We start from the raw sequence: 17,861 nt of genomic DNA, 5'->3' as shown, positions 1-17,861 counted from the left end.
TGAAATCCATAATGTTTCAAACATAAGCTTTTGTTGTTGTGTCTGAAAAAAAAATAATTTTGGAGAATATTTCCCTAGAAAAACAGAGACAATTGGGAAGGAAAAACAAACAAGTCTGACATATTATGCAATGCAGATTCCCTTGGGTGTCAATAAACATGGCAAAGCCAGGGAGGGTTTTATGGATTAGAAGTCTAAAGAACAAAGCACAACATTGCACCTTGACAAAAAGTGTCTCATAATGAAGAAACTAAATTAAATGTTTCCTCCAATGAGCCCCAGTAACCAAAGCAAACAAGGGAATAATAATGAGCCTTGGAAATATTACCCATGAAGGAGGATCATGTAGTTTCTTTGATGAAAAGTGAAAATCACCCCAAATCAAACAAGCCTCTGCACATCGTCACGCTGAGTTCTCACATTTTTGGCAGCAGGCACATTTCATATGTAACCTGGTTTGACAAGTCGCACTGGAAGAATGCCAGGACTAGAAAATCCACCTCTTTCGAACTAACAACTGCAATAAATATTAACTTTTTTCACTGATTTATTAATTTTTTTTCCTTTGAAATACTGAATGTTGAGGTCCTTCCTTTCCTGGACCATGTCTGAACACCCTTCTCCAAAACTCTTTGTCCCAGAGGTGAATGGAGAATGATGAATGCTAAAACCTACATAAAAAAAACTTGACCTGGGCATCAAACTCCAAAACTTACTTTGAAGACTGTGTTTGAGTTGAGGGCTGTCAGAATAAATTCTGCCTCTGCCATACTTTGTGCAGTCAGGTGAGTTCAGCAGCATTGCACAGGGTGTATACAACACAGTTTGGTCCATTAGCTTCTGCTGTTATCTAACCTCCTTTAGTTTCAGGTGTAATCACCTTAGAGTAGATTAAATCCTGTGCCAGCAGATCCACAGAATCACTGAATTCCTCAGGACAGCTTGTATATTCCAGGTTACAAATACACCCTGTGCGGCTGGGGATAAACACCTAATTTCCTTAGCAGAGGTTTTCCAAGAAGTTCTAGTTCATGGAACATTTTGATCATTCCAATAATGATAATTCTACAGAAAAGCAATGCTGATGAGTGATTGGCAGAGCAACACAGACTTTTAGAGATTTAGTTTACTTCAATTTCCACCTCTCTTTAAATGGGAGGGCCATTTTGCTAAGGATGTGCATATAGCTAGTACTTTTCCCTTATTTTACTCTCAAAATTTTAATATTGGGCTGCTTCTGATTACTCTTGAAATTACTGGGGAACATCCTGGCCAGAACAACATGAGGTGCATCAGGTCAGTGACTCCTCTGTAAGGTCATGTAAGAAGTATGTGCAGCAAAGCTTATTGTCTGAACAGAGGCAGTTCATCAGACCTGTGCAGTATTTTCCTGGGCAAATATGAGCATATCAAGAGCATATCAAACCATGCATTCATGTTTACCAATCTATTTTCAGCATATTTATGGGATGTGGTGGAGTCCATTGTCTCAGGACTAGGTCTGTCATAGACATGTGACATTGCAGTCTGAAACTGCAATGGTAAGAAGACTCAGACTCTGGTGGAGTCACTGGAAAACTGTCTGGGAAAGGCCCTGGGGGTGCTGGTGACAGCAGCTGGACATGAGCCCAGGGGTGCCCAGGTGGCCAAGAAGGCCAATGGCCCCTGGGCTGTCCCAGCTGTGGTGTGGCAGCAGGAGCAGGGCAGTGACTGACCTTGTGCTGGGCACTGCTGAGGCCACATCTCGAGTGCTGTGTCCAGTTCTGGGCCCCTCACGACAAAAATTTGAGCATGTTCAGAGAAGGCAACAGAGCTGGGGAAGGGTCTGGAGCAGCAGGAGCAGCTGAGGGAGCTGGGAAAGGGGCTCAGCCTGGAGCAAAGGAGGCTCAGGGGGGACCTTGTGGCTCTGCACAACTCCCTGACAGGAGGGGGCAGCCGGGGGGGTCGGGCTCTGCTCGCAGGGAGCAGGGACAGGAGAGAGGGAACGGCCTCAGGCTGTGCTAGAGTAGGTATAGATTGGATATTAATAAAAATTTCTTCACTCAAAGGGTGGTCAAGCATTGAAAGAGGCTGCTCAGGGAAGTAGATTATTCACCATACCTGGAAGGATGTAAAAGATGTGGATGTGGCACTTGACTTTAGTGTTGGGCTGGGTTAATGGTTGGACTCACTGATCTTAAGGGCCTTTTCCAACTTAATCTATGTTATGATTCTGTTATTTGATAGTTACTACAGTTTGAAAGGAAGCAAGGAGATGTATGCTAGAGAAGAGACTGTACTGAACCTGATTTTTCGGTGTTGTGGGTAAGTTCTACACAGACAAGAGGTCAGTAAAATTGAGTAAAAAATCTGAGTAAAATGTTGATGACTGCGAATGGTGAGGTCTCAGACAGACCCCTCGTTTCCATAGTTCATGTCAGCTTTTTTCACTGTCCATGATTATCTCTCCTTCTTTAGTGTGACTCCACGTCTCAGACTCCCTATGAAGCCATCATCTCTTCTCAAACCATTTGTAGACAGACTGGATACCTCACACAGTCCTCTGTGAGTCCTGAAATAAAGGTAACACGTTAGAGATCAGGTACTTTAGCACCTAAGTTTTGGATCACTAAACCTTTCAGCAGGAAGTTTTTAACTTTGTTCTCCAGTTGTGGGACTGGGGAGCACAGTTGTGTCTCAAGTCACTGTGTCTGCAAGTCCCAACCATGTGAAAAATGCTGTTTTACTGCACACTGCACTTGAGGAAGTGAGCAAGAAAATTATATTTTACTTACATGTGCAGAGAAAGCTCTTCAGAGGTCTATGACTCAAGTCAAATCATAGCTAATTTCACCAAAACATCTCAAATTTCTTCAAGTCCAGCAGAATGTCTTCTCAATGAATGTGAAATATTTGAGTGGATTCTGCTTCCATTCTGTTCTAGTACCAGAAATCTTGAAGAAAGGAGGTTTTATCTGCTGGAGCAGACTAAGCAAGCAAAACAGCCCAGAAGCACTTGGGAAAATACAGTGCTTGGAAAAAATTATTTTGAAAGGGAGCACAGAGAAAAGGAGACCAGAAATCATTCTGCAATGTCAGCTCAAGGACTTTTTTGTGCCTTCTGCTCAACAGTGTTCACTTTGCAAAGTAGTAGAGTGTAAGATGTGAAAAATTGGTTTCTTTGGGAGAAACAGACAATGGTAACTGAATTGCTACCAAAAAATGAAAGAAAAAACAAGGAAGGGAAGAGAACAGATTCTTTTGGGGCCTGAGATTTGTGTAACATACATTTTTGCAAAGTTGGCAAGACTTGTGGGTGCCTGATGATAATTGCAAGGGGCCCTACAGGCACAAGCTCAAGCCAGGACTTACTCCTGTTAATCACAGAAGATGCATTAGGCCAAACATGGCACACAATTAAGGCAGGCTACTGCAGAGGAGGAAACAGGTCACACAATAGGAAGATGTTCCTTTCCCCTCCCTACCTCTTGTCAAGGCCTGGCACCACAGCAGGGAAGCAGTGAAAGATGCTCTAGAAAGGTTGCATCAAGTAACCAGGCACACAGATAGAGCTGGGTTAAGAAAAGGATGCAGGAGTCAAAAAATCCCATGTCAGAATGAGTATTAATCACAAGACTGATGGTATTCAAACAGTTTTGGGAGATTCAAACCAGAGATTCAGCCTGTAGGAGCAGAGCTGACAGATTTGTCTGAAGGTTGGAGTATCCATAAAACCTGGTATATCATAGGGGAAATGCAGGAAATCTGTCAGAACAAAACCCATTAAATAAGTGGCTAAAAAAATATTTCCCCTGTAATTTCATGGTTAGATTTTCAGAATTAGCTTTTCAACACATTAACTTGTTTTCAAAGAAGGCCTGAATTTAGAGTACCAAGAGTTGTGAATCCAACCACAATATCACCTTTGAATTTAGGGATTGCACTGACAGTTTTCCTCAAAAAGAAGAAATGAACCACGTGTCTTCCCTTAAAGCTGTAATGTTCCCATGTCTGAATCAGCTAGCTGGAATCTGCTTCCAGTAAAGTCAGCAATGGAAGCCAAAATATCTCAGGAAAGATGAAATCAACTACAAACAATTGAAAACAGTGTCCTTAATAGAAGTGTGGGATGAAGGATTTTTATTTTCCTGGCCAAAAGGCTCCTATTGAGACACAGAAATAAACACCACTAAACTTGAATCTGAACCAGGAAGCTATCAGAGCTGCCCTGAAGATATCAGAACCTAGAGTACCACTTTGCTGGCTGAGATGCCATTTGGAGAAGTATGAGACCTTACAAAGGTTCCCAGACTTGTAAATGGTAATAAAACTGGAGGTGTAAGCCCTCAAAAGAGCTTGTAAGGTTGTGAGCACTGTCAAATGTGGACCCAAACCTTCAGTTTAAGTCTTCCAAACAGGCTAAATTGATCTGCAGCTCAATATTACCAGCCAGAGTAAGCCTCAGGAAAGACAACAGGTTTTGTACACAAAATATGTATAAAAGTACAATGATAAATGAGATCTCAACCAGAGGAAAATCTTGAAAGGTTGCATCCAAAATCCAAGCCACTGCTCCTATCCCACCATCTCTGAAGAAAACCTCAAATGGCTAACAAGGATGCAACACTGGGAGTTGCCTGGAACCAGTTTCTACACACAAGTTTGCATATGCACAAGGAATTTTGCTGAAATTTAGATTTCAGTATAAGCTCTTAGAACTGCAGTGAAAGAACTCTGGATTTGTGTAATAAGCCAGTTGTGTTCACAGAGGACATCTGGTGTAATTTCATGTTTGGCATCCTCAATCTGTCTTTACATATACAAATTCAATATTAAACATAACTCACTCCACAGTTTTGTTCTTTCACCAGTAAAAGGAGAGGAGACTTCTCAATTCCCTGGCGAGAAATAAAGAATTGGATCTCTAGGTGTAATAATGTAATCAGCATGCAAGTCTGGGAGAAAATCCAGCCTTTGCATGTTCTTATTTTGTAGTTCTGAAGCACCATGATCATACCTGAAAGACATCAGTTTGAATGGTTTTTTTTCTGGCGGGAAAAAAAAACCATCAGCAATGAGTTCAAGAATTATTGACACTTCTATGGAGGAAATCTGTAATGTTCTGCAGGCTTGGTTGAACGTTTCCTGAATAACCTGTGGAGGAAGTGTTTACACAGGGCTTTAGAAGAAAAGTAAAAGTGCAATGAAGGAAGACGATTCATGGGCAAGAAAGTGTCAAGCCTCCTCTTAGAAGGCAAAGCTGGAACAAATTAATGATAAAGAGAATTTGGCAGTGGGGAGAGCAAGGAAACTTCAATCTCTACAGGCTCAGGATCAAAATTAGCTGTAGCAGTACATTTAGGGATGGAAGACATCATAGTGGGTTAATCCCAAGGTGTATAAAGTGTCTGTAAGACACAAAATATGGCTAAAAGGATGAAAATGTGAAGTGAAGAGAAGGTGACTCGGAAGGGGCAGATCCCAGTACTAAATAAATCGTGCAAAGGTACATGCAAACCTTGGATTAGCAGCAAGCCAGCAGGAATTTTCTCCTTTTGAGAGAAGGATGAGCTATTTTGATAGCATTATCCCCAAAGACATGTCATGTTTTAAAAAATCTGGCTGCAGAGTCAGAACATCATAAATGGAGTTTACTTAGGTATCTTGGAGCAGGACGTGTTTTCCTATGCCTGTTAGCACAATACAGAGGATTAACCCAATTACAGCTCCTCTCATCTTTTTGCCCACAGGCAAGGGCAATGAGAGAACCTATGAAAGATTAGTTAATATGTAAAAATCCAGAGTGTCTTCTTTTTCAGTTCCACCTGGGTCTAGAGTGTCTGTATCAAATTTATATCTGGAAGATGATATTGTGAACCTTATCTCTGCAAATTACAATAAAATTCACATATAAACCTACAATATTCTGGTCCTGTTCTTGCTCCGTGGTGACCCCAGGCTGAGTTAGCTAGAGGACTAGTGCAAGAAACTTTCTATGAGCTTTTCATGAAATTTATAGGCAGAGAAAATTGTCTTGACTAGATAAAGAGATAGAGTTCAATCTAAGAGCTGGGATTATGACACCACTGAAGGCAAAAAGACAGAGGGAAAAAAAATATTTGGCAAACAGAGAAAATAGGGAAGATATATAAATAAACAATGCAGATGGTTCTGTATCCTGCACAGAGGCAGGGAAGAGTTCATTAAATGGAATGAGGCATTTGCCCATCTGTGCATGGATTAAATGGTCTGGAAAGCAAGAATTCAGATCAGATGTTCAGCTGCTGAGAGAAATTTTTGTCCACTGCTCCCTTCATGATAGGGAAAGTTTCTGTTTGGACATAGGCTTTTCACCACTGGTGTTTCCTCCCCCTGTAGCAGTACCACCAGTGGTTTGCTAAGGACTAGGCTTTGGCAGATTGCAGAGTTTGCTTTGGGATATGACTTGGAAAGAAAGTGAAATTGTCACTCATGGCAAGTTCCACTAATACCACACAAGTGTTTTTCCTTTTTTGGCCCCTGGGCTTTTAGAGAAGGGAAGGTGAGGAGGAACACAATAAAATCCATTTGAACTCTGCCCATAAATAGAAGATTACAGATTGTTGTTGACAAACTCATCCCTTGAATAATCTCAGAAGTGTTACCACAGGTCAAACCAGCAACATGCTCTATATCACACCATATCTTATTAAGGATTAATGTGCTTTCAGAGAAAAGTTCACAAAAGCCTCCTTTCATCCTTAGATTTGCTTCCTAACCAGCTTTAATCAGATGAACTTTCATAACAAGTGCCCTTAGTAGTTATACATTTTCCCAAACAACATTGAGTCATTTGGCCTAATGCAGTGTTTCCCTTGGTGTATGAAAAAAAGGAAGCTTGCCACAGCAAAAACAGAATTTTACTTAGGAATTCAGAGCAGAGTCTTGTTCTGTGAAAGTGAAAAGAGGGTCTAGGTAGCAGCAGATGAAAATGTCCCATGTTTAAGCACCCATCTATTTGGTGCTTTTAGCATAGAGTAGATTTAAAAAATCTAGTTGTGGCATAGCTAGGTCTTAAGGAACAAGCTGTAAATGTACATGTGATCCTGCAGGATAAATACAAAACAACAACAGGAGTTTTTACCTAGCATTCAGCCCAGGATTCCTGTGACCCACAAATGGGCATGATTAAGGCACCAACACATATTCAGTGTGACCCATTAAAGGTTGATTTCATCAGCCTCCTGTCTGAGCAGAGCACAGAGCCACTTGGAGCAGGCAGAGCCCTCCCAGACTCTGTGTGCCACGAGATGCAGCTACGAGAGTATTGCTCTGGAAATGATGGAGAGTTACCAATTTTATGCGAATCCAGTGAAGGTAACACTTTTTAAATCTAATTTAAAGAACCAAGATGTCTAATCCAGGTGGAGAATGTTCAGCGTCCAGCCAGATGCCTCTGTGCCAAGAGATGCCTCAGCAACACTGTTGGGTTAAACTCCTTTTTTTACCTGCTGCATGACAGACGTGGTGTTAGGGAAAGCAGCAGGCAACTCCATGCCTCGGGGAGAGTCATTTCATCTCTTCCCATCTCTGACATGATCCTTAGTGTTGCTCACATCGAATTTCACAGGAGGTGGTTCGACAGAGGATGTGTCATTCCAGATGGATTTGCACACGAGTGACTGAATCTTGTGACCTTGACTGGCATCTTTAGAAACACTGACAATAAATAAGCCCACATGTGTTGCCAGAACGCAGTTTTTTACCCAAGCAAATCCATTTTTGGAGAAGCATGGGTTTTTCACCATCTACTCCTATTATCAACTCCACAGCCTATAGCATGCACAGCAGCCAGAGAACGGAAAAGATGCACTGCACTGTCACCAAAGAACAAAATAACTTCCCTGTGTTTTAAAGTCTTTTGTAAAGCACCAGCTCAAGGTGAGCCACACTGACTGCAGCATCTGACTGACTCAAGTCTTTCCTTTTGTCTCATTCCACTTAACTCCTCTGATTCACTGCAATTTAGATTCTATTAGCAAAAAAAGAAAAAGTGCAGACTCTGAGTCAGCTTTCCTGAACAGAATCAATTCGTCACTGCTGCTTCTCAGGAACCAGGAGATTTTGATTCTGGAACAAAACCCTGACCCAGCACCTAGGAAGACGAAGAGAGTGATCGTCCCACTCATCTTTCCAGTGTGCTTCAAAAAATGGGTTTTTAGATGTATATGTGTACACAGCACACATCCACAAATGTATTTATAGATCAGAAATTAATCTGCCATTAAAGCCAAAAGTAGCAGTTGCAATATAAGAGTGAGAGTACCTGTGTTGCAAAAGTGGGTTCTAAACCATTGTAAATATCATCATAATCAGGTCAGTGGAGTTAAGCTGTCAGCCTTTGACTTGGATGACAGGATCCCCACCTTGAATTCACAGAATTCCATCAAAAACTTAATTAGACTGCTGTGGGGAGGAGTAGCAATGGATCACAATCTGAATCAATTGAGTCCGAAGTACAAAAATGGAGCTGTGTCTTCTCTGGGGAGAATGGATTTGGCACCAAGGTAAGTTGCAGCTTCTTTTGGAAATACTTCCCAGCCCACATCTCTACAGATACTTTATATAAGACTACATCTATACCTCTGCAGTCTTTCAGACAGCTGGATCTGTCAGTCTTTGTTCACAATGGACAGCACCATAAACCTCCTTGATGTTGCAAGTAGCCATGGTCATCTGTAATGGTTCAGTGCTGTAATGGTTAATGGTTGGACTCGATCTTAGAGGGCTTTTCTGATGTTATTGTTTATTATTGTCTTAATGTTTCTATTCCTTCCTTCCTTCCTTCCTTCCATTCCTTCTTTTCCTTCCTCTCCCAAAAATATCTAAGCCCAAACAGAAACAGATCTAATACTGAGAAAGTCTGGTTGTGCTGTGCTGCACAGTCCACAGTACACAAATTTTTGTGATGAAAAATGCTCATTTTGGTATTATGGTGTGGTACTTCGGGTGAATAATAAACATCTAGAAGTTCTCAAATATATATTTTAGACATTACTGTAATGATCCATGTTTTTAGTAGCCCCCAAAATGCCAATAGAAATGTCATTTCCTTACAACCCCTTCCAAAACTGTGTTATGAGATTGTATTGATAGACTAATTCCCCCCTTCTAAGCATTTAAACAGAAATAAAAACTCTTGTTTCCTTGTAGGACCAAAGAGAAAAGGACCACCAACACTTTTTGCTTTCTGGTCATCTGGAACCAATGCAATTTTTAAATTTTTTTTTCTTTTTTTTCTCTTTCTCTTTTGTTGAAAACTGTTGGAGTTTTATCACCAGCTTTTAAAGACTAACGTAACAACACAGTAAAGGAAAGATAAAAATGTAGCAGATTAAAAGTAATTAAAAAAAATTAACCCCACAAAAGCCAGAAAGTTCACAGCACAGAAAATGCCTTCACAGTTCTGTTCAGTGTATTTGGAAAAATGTGTTTAAGTTGTTATAGTTTCTATCAAAATTGTGAAGACATCTATATGATAACAGCAGCTATTTGACCCAATAATTAGGACTGTGCTGAAAGAGGCATTATAAGCAGCCAAATAGGAAAGTTTTCACAAACTGAGCTCCTAGTGAACTAACCAGGGAAGGCCACATTTGTTTTAATATTCTGCAACTCAGAGCTTCAAATCGTCCTGCCAACAGGAAATGATTCTCTTGAAAAAAAGAAAAAAAAAAGAGTGAATATATTCTAAGTGAATGCCTTATATTTCTAATCACTTTATTTTTTAATTATAAAAGAATAGGAAAATTGATGGCACGGTGACTTTAAAAACCCTAAAGATTTAAAACAGCGGAAAGCATCAATCTGTTTGATTTGTTGACACTGCTGATTAACATGTTTTATTTTAAAGAACAGGTCAAAAAATCCTTTAGTGCCCTAACTTGTGTTTTCCACAAAATCAGTAGGTTTTGTGGTTTAAGATGTTATTGGCTGGAAAACACAAATCTTACGCAGTGCTTTGTGGCATGACTATCTAACAAAAAACCAAACCAAACCAAAACAAAAAAGAACAAGGGAAGCTTCATTTTCCTGTTTGTTAGTTCTGTCCAAGGCACTTTTCTCACCTCTGTCCTACGCTGGAAATAATGACACCTCCTTCTGCCTTTGATGAGCAGGGATAAAAGTAAATTGACACAGAGCACGGTCGGTTTCATGGCTCTGACGAGACTCATTGCATAACGTCAGCAATTTCCTGCAGCTTGTACAACGCAGTGCCACGAGTAAACCTGTTGTTAGCAATGGGTTTATTCCCCCTTGACAAGGCAGTCCTGCTGACTGGAACCCCTTGGTAGGTCTGTTTACGCCTGTGTGTGCTGAACAGGGTGTGCTGAGCCGCTGGTTATTCATGCACCTGACTGCTGCGTTAATCCCGCGGTGAAATCCGTGTCACCCCCGTGTCACCACCTCCCAAGGAAGCACAGCTCTGGCCTCACCAGCATGTGGAAATGAGGATCTGATGATTGGGAAGCTCCTCTGACCGTCACCAGCAGAGCACCTGGTCAGTGTGTCTGGACAGAAGATCACAGATGGGTTTGAACTTGTGGGGCACAGATTCACAGGAAAACATGATGTTCTGGACAGACTTTCTGGCAAATGCCCTTTTCCCTTTGTGAAACACAGGGATTTTTGACACTGTTGACTCAGAAGGCTGCTTGCTATCACACTGGAAATCCAGGTTTTGTATTTCTTCCCCCACTAAGGACATGTTATCTCTTTTCCTGACTCCTAGACTCCTGATTCCTCCTTTTTCTTCCAAACGCCTGCTCTTTACAAGAGCCAAAGGGAAAGGGAATGGGATCTAATCTTAATCCTGCATGCCCAATTTTTACTTATATTGTGGAAAAGGACTGTGGTTTTGGCAACCGTAAACCATTGTCACAGGAACACAAAGCAGACATTGATTTTAAGGCCTTATGCTCTTCAAAGTGTGGTGGTGTATACCTGGAATAAGTTCACTCAAACGGAACGTTGTTGAGACAAGAGCACTGGCAGCTCAGCAAAAGTTTGCTGCAGGTTAGACCCTAAAACACAGCCAGAAGAATGTTCTCATTACCTCTTGAGCTCTTAAGTAATCCAGAGGATATAGAGATAGAAATCCTATTTAATTTCTTTTCTATTTACACTGAGAAATGCTGAGAAGACCAAATGTGCTTTTAAGGTTGGATCAATTTTTTTACAGTTCAAATATTTTAATCTATAAAATTAAACTTGGGACACTTTTCTGCAGGAAAATTTCCTTTCCTAGAAAGGCATTGTTTTTATACTCTCTTTTATACTTCTTAAAGGAGGGCAAGTGGATCAAAGGTTTTACAAATCCAAATATAAAATGAATAATTTTTCAATTAAAACAACTCATCCAGGTTAATCTGAAGTGTTTTGCTCCTTTCTTAATTGACAAACACATTTTGAGATATCCTGTTGCTATGGTCAACTCTAATTCAATCTGAAGGAGAATGCTTTTCCCAGTAACTTGCCAGGCTGATTCATAAAATTCAGAGGCATCCAAAATTCTCTCATTCCTTCTCCCAGAAATCGTCAAAGGCCATCTAGGCCGAGAAGAACTGCATGTAAAAAAGGAGAGAGAGGTGGTGAGAGGATCTTCAGAGGGAGAGTACAATCTGTACCTTGGCAGATTGTGATTGTTGGGTGGTGTTGAAAGGGGTCGCTTTGAAATAAGGCAAATGGGTTTCTCACACCCCCATGGTCGGCATCACCATGGAAATTCAGTGGGGTTAGTGATACTGATTATTCACTTTGAAAGGAATTTATTTGCAGGTTGGGACAGGATGGCTTTCAGTGTCAGTCCTGTCCTTAAAACTCAGAACAAAGCAAAACCCCAGTTTTGCAAACAAGCTGTCTCTGGGCCTTTTTTCAACACGTACTTATACAAAGCAGCATTCCAAGAACATCTAATTTTGATGTGTGGACCATGCTACATTTCTGAGTAAAGCAGGATACCAAGGCTTTCTCAGAAGCACCGGCAGGAGATACCAGGAAAGCAGCATTTGTTACTGTGCAGAAGGATTTCCACCACGTGGGAGGAACAGCGCTGCCGTTGTCCTCCTGGCAGAAGGTGCATGCTCGACTGACAGCAGAGCGTATCCAAAATGCAAGCCAACAGAAATGCCACCTTCCTTTGGCACCTGCCTCTGCAGGATGCTGCTGCCACGTGGCCAAACACACACCTGTGTGTGTCCATTCAACCTCCTTTGCTCTCCGGGCAGAGGGTGGGAAGGGAAACCTTGCGTGCCAGGCGGGTAGGAGCAGCCAGCTGCTGGCAGTGCCCCTCAGAAGGGCTTCTCTCACCTGCCTGCCAGGCACCATGGCAACTGCCAGCCACAACCTGCAAACAGCCACCCAGAACACTCCTGTTTGTGCCCCGTTGCCATGGGATGGGAGCTCCTACGTGGTCGGAGGAGAGCTTGTGGCTGCATGCAGCCCCGTGGGCATGTGAGCGCCTGTGACCCTGGCTGGTGGAGACCCACCAAGGACACACACAGCCAGGGGCTGTCCCCACACAGGGTATGGATCCTGCACTGGAAAACGAACCCAGCTTCTGAGGAAACCAACCAAATTTTGTTAACTTGGTCATGCTAATTCAATTTATTACACTACCAAGGGAACAGCGTGCTGTTCTGGCTGTAAAAAATCTGGGGGTAAGAGGAGCATATTTAGGATTGGTCTTTACCTTCAGGAGCCAGGGACACAGAGCAGGTCCACAGATGGTTTTGGCTGGGAGGTGTTTGTGTGGAAGCAGTGGTACCTGTAGGTTCCTGCTCCCTTCTCCACTTGGACAAAACTTCTGAGTCATCTTTGCCTTTGTGCCTCACAAGTTCAGTCACCTGTTGATAACACCTGAGCACACTGTTGCCTTTCTTAGGGACTGCAGAAACGCACAGGGAGGTGTCACTAGCAGTCAGGTCAAGCATGTTTGCTGCATCAGGCTGAAGAAGAGAGAAAATATTAAAAAAAACCAAAAAACCATAAAAACACCAGGTAAGTATTTTTAAAACCATGGAGCTAATCATCTCTCCTTTGAGACAACGTGTATGGGTTTGGGATTCCTGTTTCTCTCTGTGGTGCTCAGGTGAGTGGCAAAGATTAAACTGTTGAAAGTAGCATATTTTGGGTTTAAGAATGAACCCTGGGAGTGGGTGTTGCAGAAAGTTGTACTCCTCTCTAGACTTCATTAGAAATTCCTGACCTGTGCCTGTCTAAGACTTCTGCATGTACTGGCAATTGCATTGTCAGTAATAAGAACTGCTCATGAGTCTGTGGTTAAATCCAGCACGTCTTCCTGTCCAGGTTAACATTTTAGGCCACAATCAGCTTGGACGTGGGAGCACTGTCTGTTGGATTGCAATGGGTAGATGTAACCTGGTTTTTTTCTTCTTTTTTAAATAAAGCTGAGGTAAATGGACAATGCTTTCCCTCAGGGAAATTTTCTCATCAGCTTGATTCATGGAAAGTTACTCATCTTCCTACCTCAAGGAAAGAATATGCATTTAATTCCTGAGAATAGACTGTTACATCACATGAGCAAAGATGGTTTAACAGGAGGCAAAGCTGTGAGAACTTCCAAAGGCAGCGAAGTTTGCTATGAAATGAGATGCTCTTCAGATGAATTTGTGTAACATCTATAGGAAACACTTCACAATTAGTGTATTATAAACATTCTTGTCCCATGAGATGACCTAATACTACTGGCCTTTTCCACCTCATATTTTGCTTGAACTGCAAGTTACAGCAGATGTTCTTGCGTTACTTAACTAATTGTCATCACTTGCTTGATTCATTCCATTATATTATTTGTGGTGTCCCATGAAAGTCTTGTAAAAGTGTGCTTGCACATCATTATTATAGGGTACTGATGTAAATGCCACAAGGTGAATGCTTAATAAATCATTGACCTCTGAGAAATGCATGTAACAAATATGTACTTGGAAGTATATGTACTTGGAAGTATAACATGGATGAAGAATTGCTATATGAGCTTATTTGGTCTGATTATTGACAGAGCAAAGTGGTATGAGAGTAAGGTTTCTGAGGTACAGGACACAAGCAGGTGTAATTATTTTTGTGATCAAAATTCACTGTGACTGAAGCCTTTTGATGTGGCTGAACACTGTTCTCACCTGACACTGCCTGCCCTTGTCTGATCTTAAATATGGATCAGAAAATCTTGCTGAAGGGTTGCCTGGAGTACCAAGACATAATATCGTTTTAATATAAAGTGCAGTTTTGTTGGCTTTCAAGCGCATGATTATATTTCTGAAAAAAAAAATAAGGCTTAAACTGGAATTGGCAGTAAATTTGTTTTCCTCTGCCCCTCTGAAGGTTAGGAAAACTTAAACTGCAACTGTAAAGGCTAAAAGAGTGATTAAGGCGTGGGATTAAGACTAGGAAATTGTTTGCCTTCCATTTTGCATTATGCAGAGCACTTTCCTGGTCCGATGAACGAGAATAAATCTCTCCTGTTCCAGCAACTGCTCTGTGGTTTCTGGGAAGTCATTTAGACACGTGTCCATGGAGGTGAATAAGCAGATCCAACTGCAGATCCAGCTCAGTTTGGAGGAGGCTGGATGTTACTGGGGAGGTGGAGACCTGTGCTAGCAGGGTGCTGTGCTTGGCCTGGGAAGCCCTGTGCTCACAGGCTGGGTTTGTTAGATTGAAAATAAAGTCATGGCAACACAGCCACATGGCACCTCTCCAACACATGGCTCACAGGAGCTCGGGGCTGTCCACACATGTCTGTGTTAGCAAGACCTTGCTTTTCCTGGACTGGGTGCTCGTGGTGAACATCTGTGTTCCAGGTCCACGAGTGACACATTTAGTGCCACAAATTCCAAACCTGATTTTATTAAACTCCTTGTCCAGCTGTGGTCTCACCTTGGAGACGAGAGCCACAAAATCTCCTGGCTCCTCAAGGTCTGCTTGGTGGGGCCAGGACTGCCTCACACTTGAAAACACTGAGTTAGAAATCTCTTTGTCCATCTGACCCGCAAAGCTGGACCAATGGGTGTGTTCAGCACATTCCTGCCCAAACAGTCCCTGCTCAAAACATTGGCTATAACATCTTTTTCATCCAGAGCTTCACTGGTTCATGTATTGGTTAGAAAAATAGACTGTACACCAGATTAAAGACACAGTGGTCAGCTGTAAAGCAGGTTTCCCATCCCTGTTTTATCTCACAGTTTGTCTTTTAGAGCACTTATTGCAATGGGGATGGATATGGAAAGTGGTCGGTCAGGCAATGCAGAACCACCAGGAAAAGCATGACATTGAACACGAGGCTCTCTTAAAATAGCTAGAAGTCAAAAAAAGTCACAATATGATAAAAATAAAAATAATTTTTTTAAAGGAATAAAAATAATTAAAAAAAAAAAAAATGGACTAAGCTCTTGACCTGAAGGGAGAAAAGAAATGTGCTTACCTCAAAACTACCCCTTTAAATTTTCCACAGGAGGGAAGGCCTCTTTCTGTAAAGCAGAGTAATAGGGGTTTAGTTGCAGCTGATGTGGATTCAGGAAACATCCTTCTCTTCTCTGTTTACTCTCAGCCACCTTAAGAAATTTCCAGCACAGTTAATCACCTCTTACCAATCTACACTGCAGTGGGAGAGCAGCCCTTATCTTGGAAGGTAAGACACTAAGCAGAGAAATATGTTCTGCACTATTACATCAAAACTACCCCTGGGGTTTCTCCCTCCCTGTCAAATGGTAATGACAGCTCCACCTTATCTCACAAGGGTATGGTAAGGAAAGATGCTTGTTCTGTTATCTATGTTATTACTGGATTCATAAAGAAGGAGGGAAAACAGATACCACAGGAAAGGCCATTCTGGTTGCAGATCCTTATGACAGTTTGCAATTTCCTCAAGAAGAACCTATCAGGAAAGGTGGCCTAATATGAACTACAGTCTGAATAAAGAAGAGATTATTTGGGGTTTTTTTTGTCCTTCCCTATCCTGGCCATTTAAATATTCAATAGTTTAATACAGCAATAGAATCTGAAAAATATATAGAATCTGTTTGGAGAATATAAGGTTGCTATGTCCCTTGCTGTACCATTATTCTGAATATCACCATGGTTATTGCAATAAAAAGGTAGATTTTCTTTTCCTTTTGTAACTTAGTAGAATAGTGAATAAATATTTACTACATAACGCAGAAACCAAGTCTTCAAACTTCTTTAAAACAAATTGTTGTTGATGGAGTGTATGCTGTTCTACTGATCTGCATGTGCAAACAAATATTCTTTGCATGGATTTCAGTAATTTTTATGTTAGTTTTGTGTTACAGCTAAAAAGAAGAAAAAATATTTTCAACAGAGCTTGCAGAGTTACTTCTTTTCTTTTCCTCTGATCACATCTAGAGCCTTTCTGCACACTACACTGTTCATCTAAGCCCAAACACTCCCGTGATAGTCAGATGCATGCGAGCTGATTCAATTCTTGGTGAAACAAAGAGAAAACCCAACCTGGAAAGCAGTCACTAATCTACAGCTAAACAAATTAAACAAATTTTGACATGGCACAACTGAAATTTTTTCTTGACAAGATTTCCTTGGTCTCTTGCTCTCCAGCTAGTATTAATGTTTTTAAATTCCATTTGCTTGGTCAAAATATCAAACAGACAAATGCATTAGTCCCATATATGCGTGGATTCTGCTCTGACTACTGGGGACAGACTGGAAATGAGACTGAAAGTCAGCTGGACTAATCATATCTTGTGGGTGGCTTTAGCAGGATCTCTTTCCAAACAGTCATCTAAACAAAACCTGGTCTGATTTTGGTAGGTGCATTCCCCGAACCATCTTCTGGTTGCAAAGATTTCTGAAAGAAGCCACGTCAATGAAACAAAGCCTGCCACTAGGAAGGAGCATGCAAAACTTGCAGAAAATCTTCATATGTTGTCATTTAATATTAAGTCATAGCTATGACAGTAGTTTTCCACCTCTTTCCTCAAACTGCTAATAAACCATTGGAATTGTATAAACCCATCAGTAAACTGCACTCAGCAGTACTCTAAGAAAGGACTTGTAACTCTACTGGCACAAAATCTACAAACAAGGTATCTTGTAAAAAAATTCTCTGACTGGAGACGGGGGAAGCCCTACCCAAAAGGAACAATGTAATTAGATCTCTCTTATTACGCTGTGCTTGCGTAATTCCACCAGTGAGTAAGGTTTTGAACAGGAAGGAAGGTGGCCTTTGGCTGCAGAAGTGCAGGTAATAGCACTGACAGCCACTAGATCTGAATAGTTGATGTTAGCTCCCAAAGAGAGAAGCAATGGCTAAGGTGAAATAAATGAGAACATCTTGGCAACACCCCACACACTGTTTCTGTCCACTTGTGAAAGGCTGCTGGAATTCAGTAATTTTGCATCTTTGCATAACTTGAAATTAAGGGCAGTCATAGATGTAACCTTCTTAGAGATTTTTATCTTCTACAAGACTACTTTTTATGCACAACCAGGTTTTTTTCCTTTTTTTCCCTTTTTTTTTCTTTAATATACAGGAACGTACTGTATTAACCCACACTTAACTGAGAGGGATAGCTCAGAAAGGGGCAATTTTATGTCAATGAGTTTACCAGGTGGCAAAACTGTGAATTATCAAAAGTTGTCTCGATGGAAAATAGAAGAATAATGACATTATTCTTGGCCAGTTTGAATTAATGCTGTTGGTTTGGGATTCTAAGATGAGTCCATGTCCAAATACTGAGCTTTGTCTGCTTGAGCCTGTGAACGAAACAGAAACTGCGCCTGTTACTCTTCAGGAATACTTCTAGATCTCCTGTGTCTGAAGAAGGAAACTGAAACCAACAAAAAGAGCAATA

The 17,861-nt window shown here is 41.3% G+C and overlaps 1 long non-coding RNA gene across 2 annotated transcripts; it reads right to left on the bottom strand.

The window, feature by feature from the left end:
* Positions 1 to 9,719: 9,719 nt before the first annotated feature.
* On the bottom strand, positions 9,720 to 15,594 carry LOC121664672. Of its 2 annotated transcripts, none has more exons than XR_006016088.1 (3): positions 15,455 to 15,594; positions 12,710 to 12,965; positions 9,720 to 11,582 (listed from the first exon to the last, which is right to left on the bottom strand). It is a non-coding gene; the product is annotated as an uncharacterized LOC121664672 (long non-coding RNA). The 2 variants fall into 2 exon arrangements; XR_006016089.1 differs by having other exon boundaries at positions 9,720 to 10,529.
* Positions 15,595 to 17,861: the final 2,267 nt, after the last annotated feature.

The sequence above is a fragment of the Corvus kubaryi genome, unplaced genomic scaffold (assembly GCF_017639235.1).
Source record: "Corvus kubaryi isolate FWS band 111438036 unplaced genomic scaffold, C.kubaryi_AGA036_p1.0 37302, whole genome shotgun sequence".
NCBI classification, from domain to species: domain Eukaryota; kingdom Metazoa; phylum Chordata; class Aves; order Passeriformes; family Corvidae; genus Corvus; species Corvus kubaryi.
The sequence above is the reverse complement of the archived record's forward strand: the minus strand, read 5'-3'. Positions and strand labels throughout refer to the sequence as shown.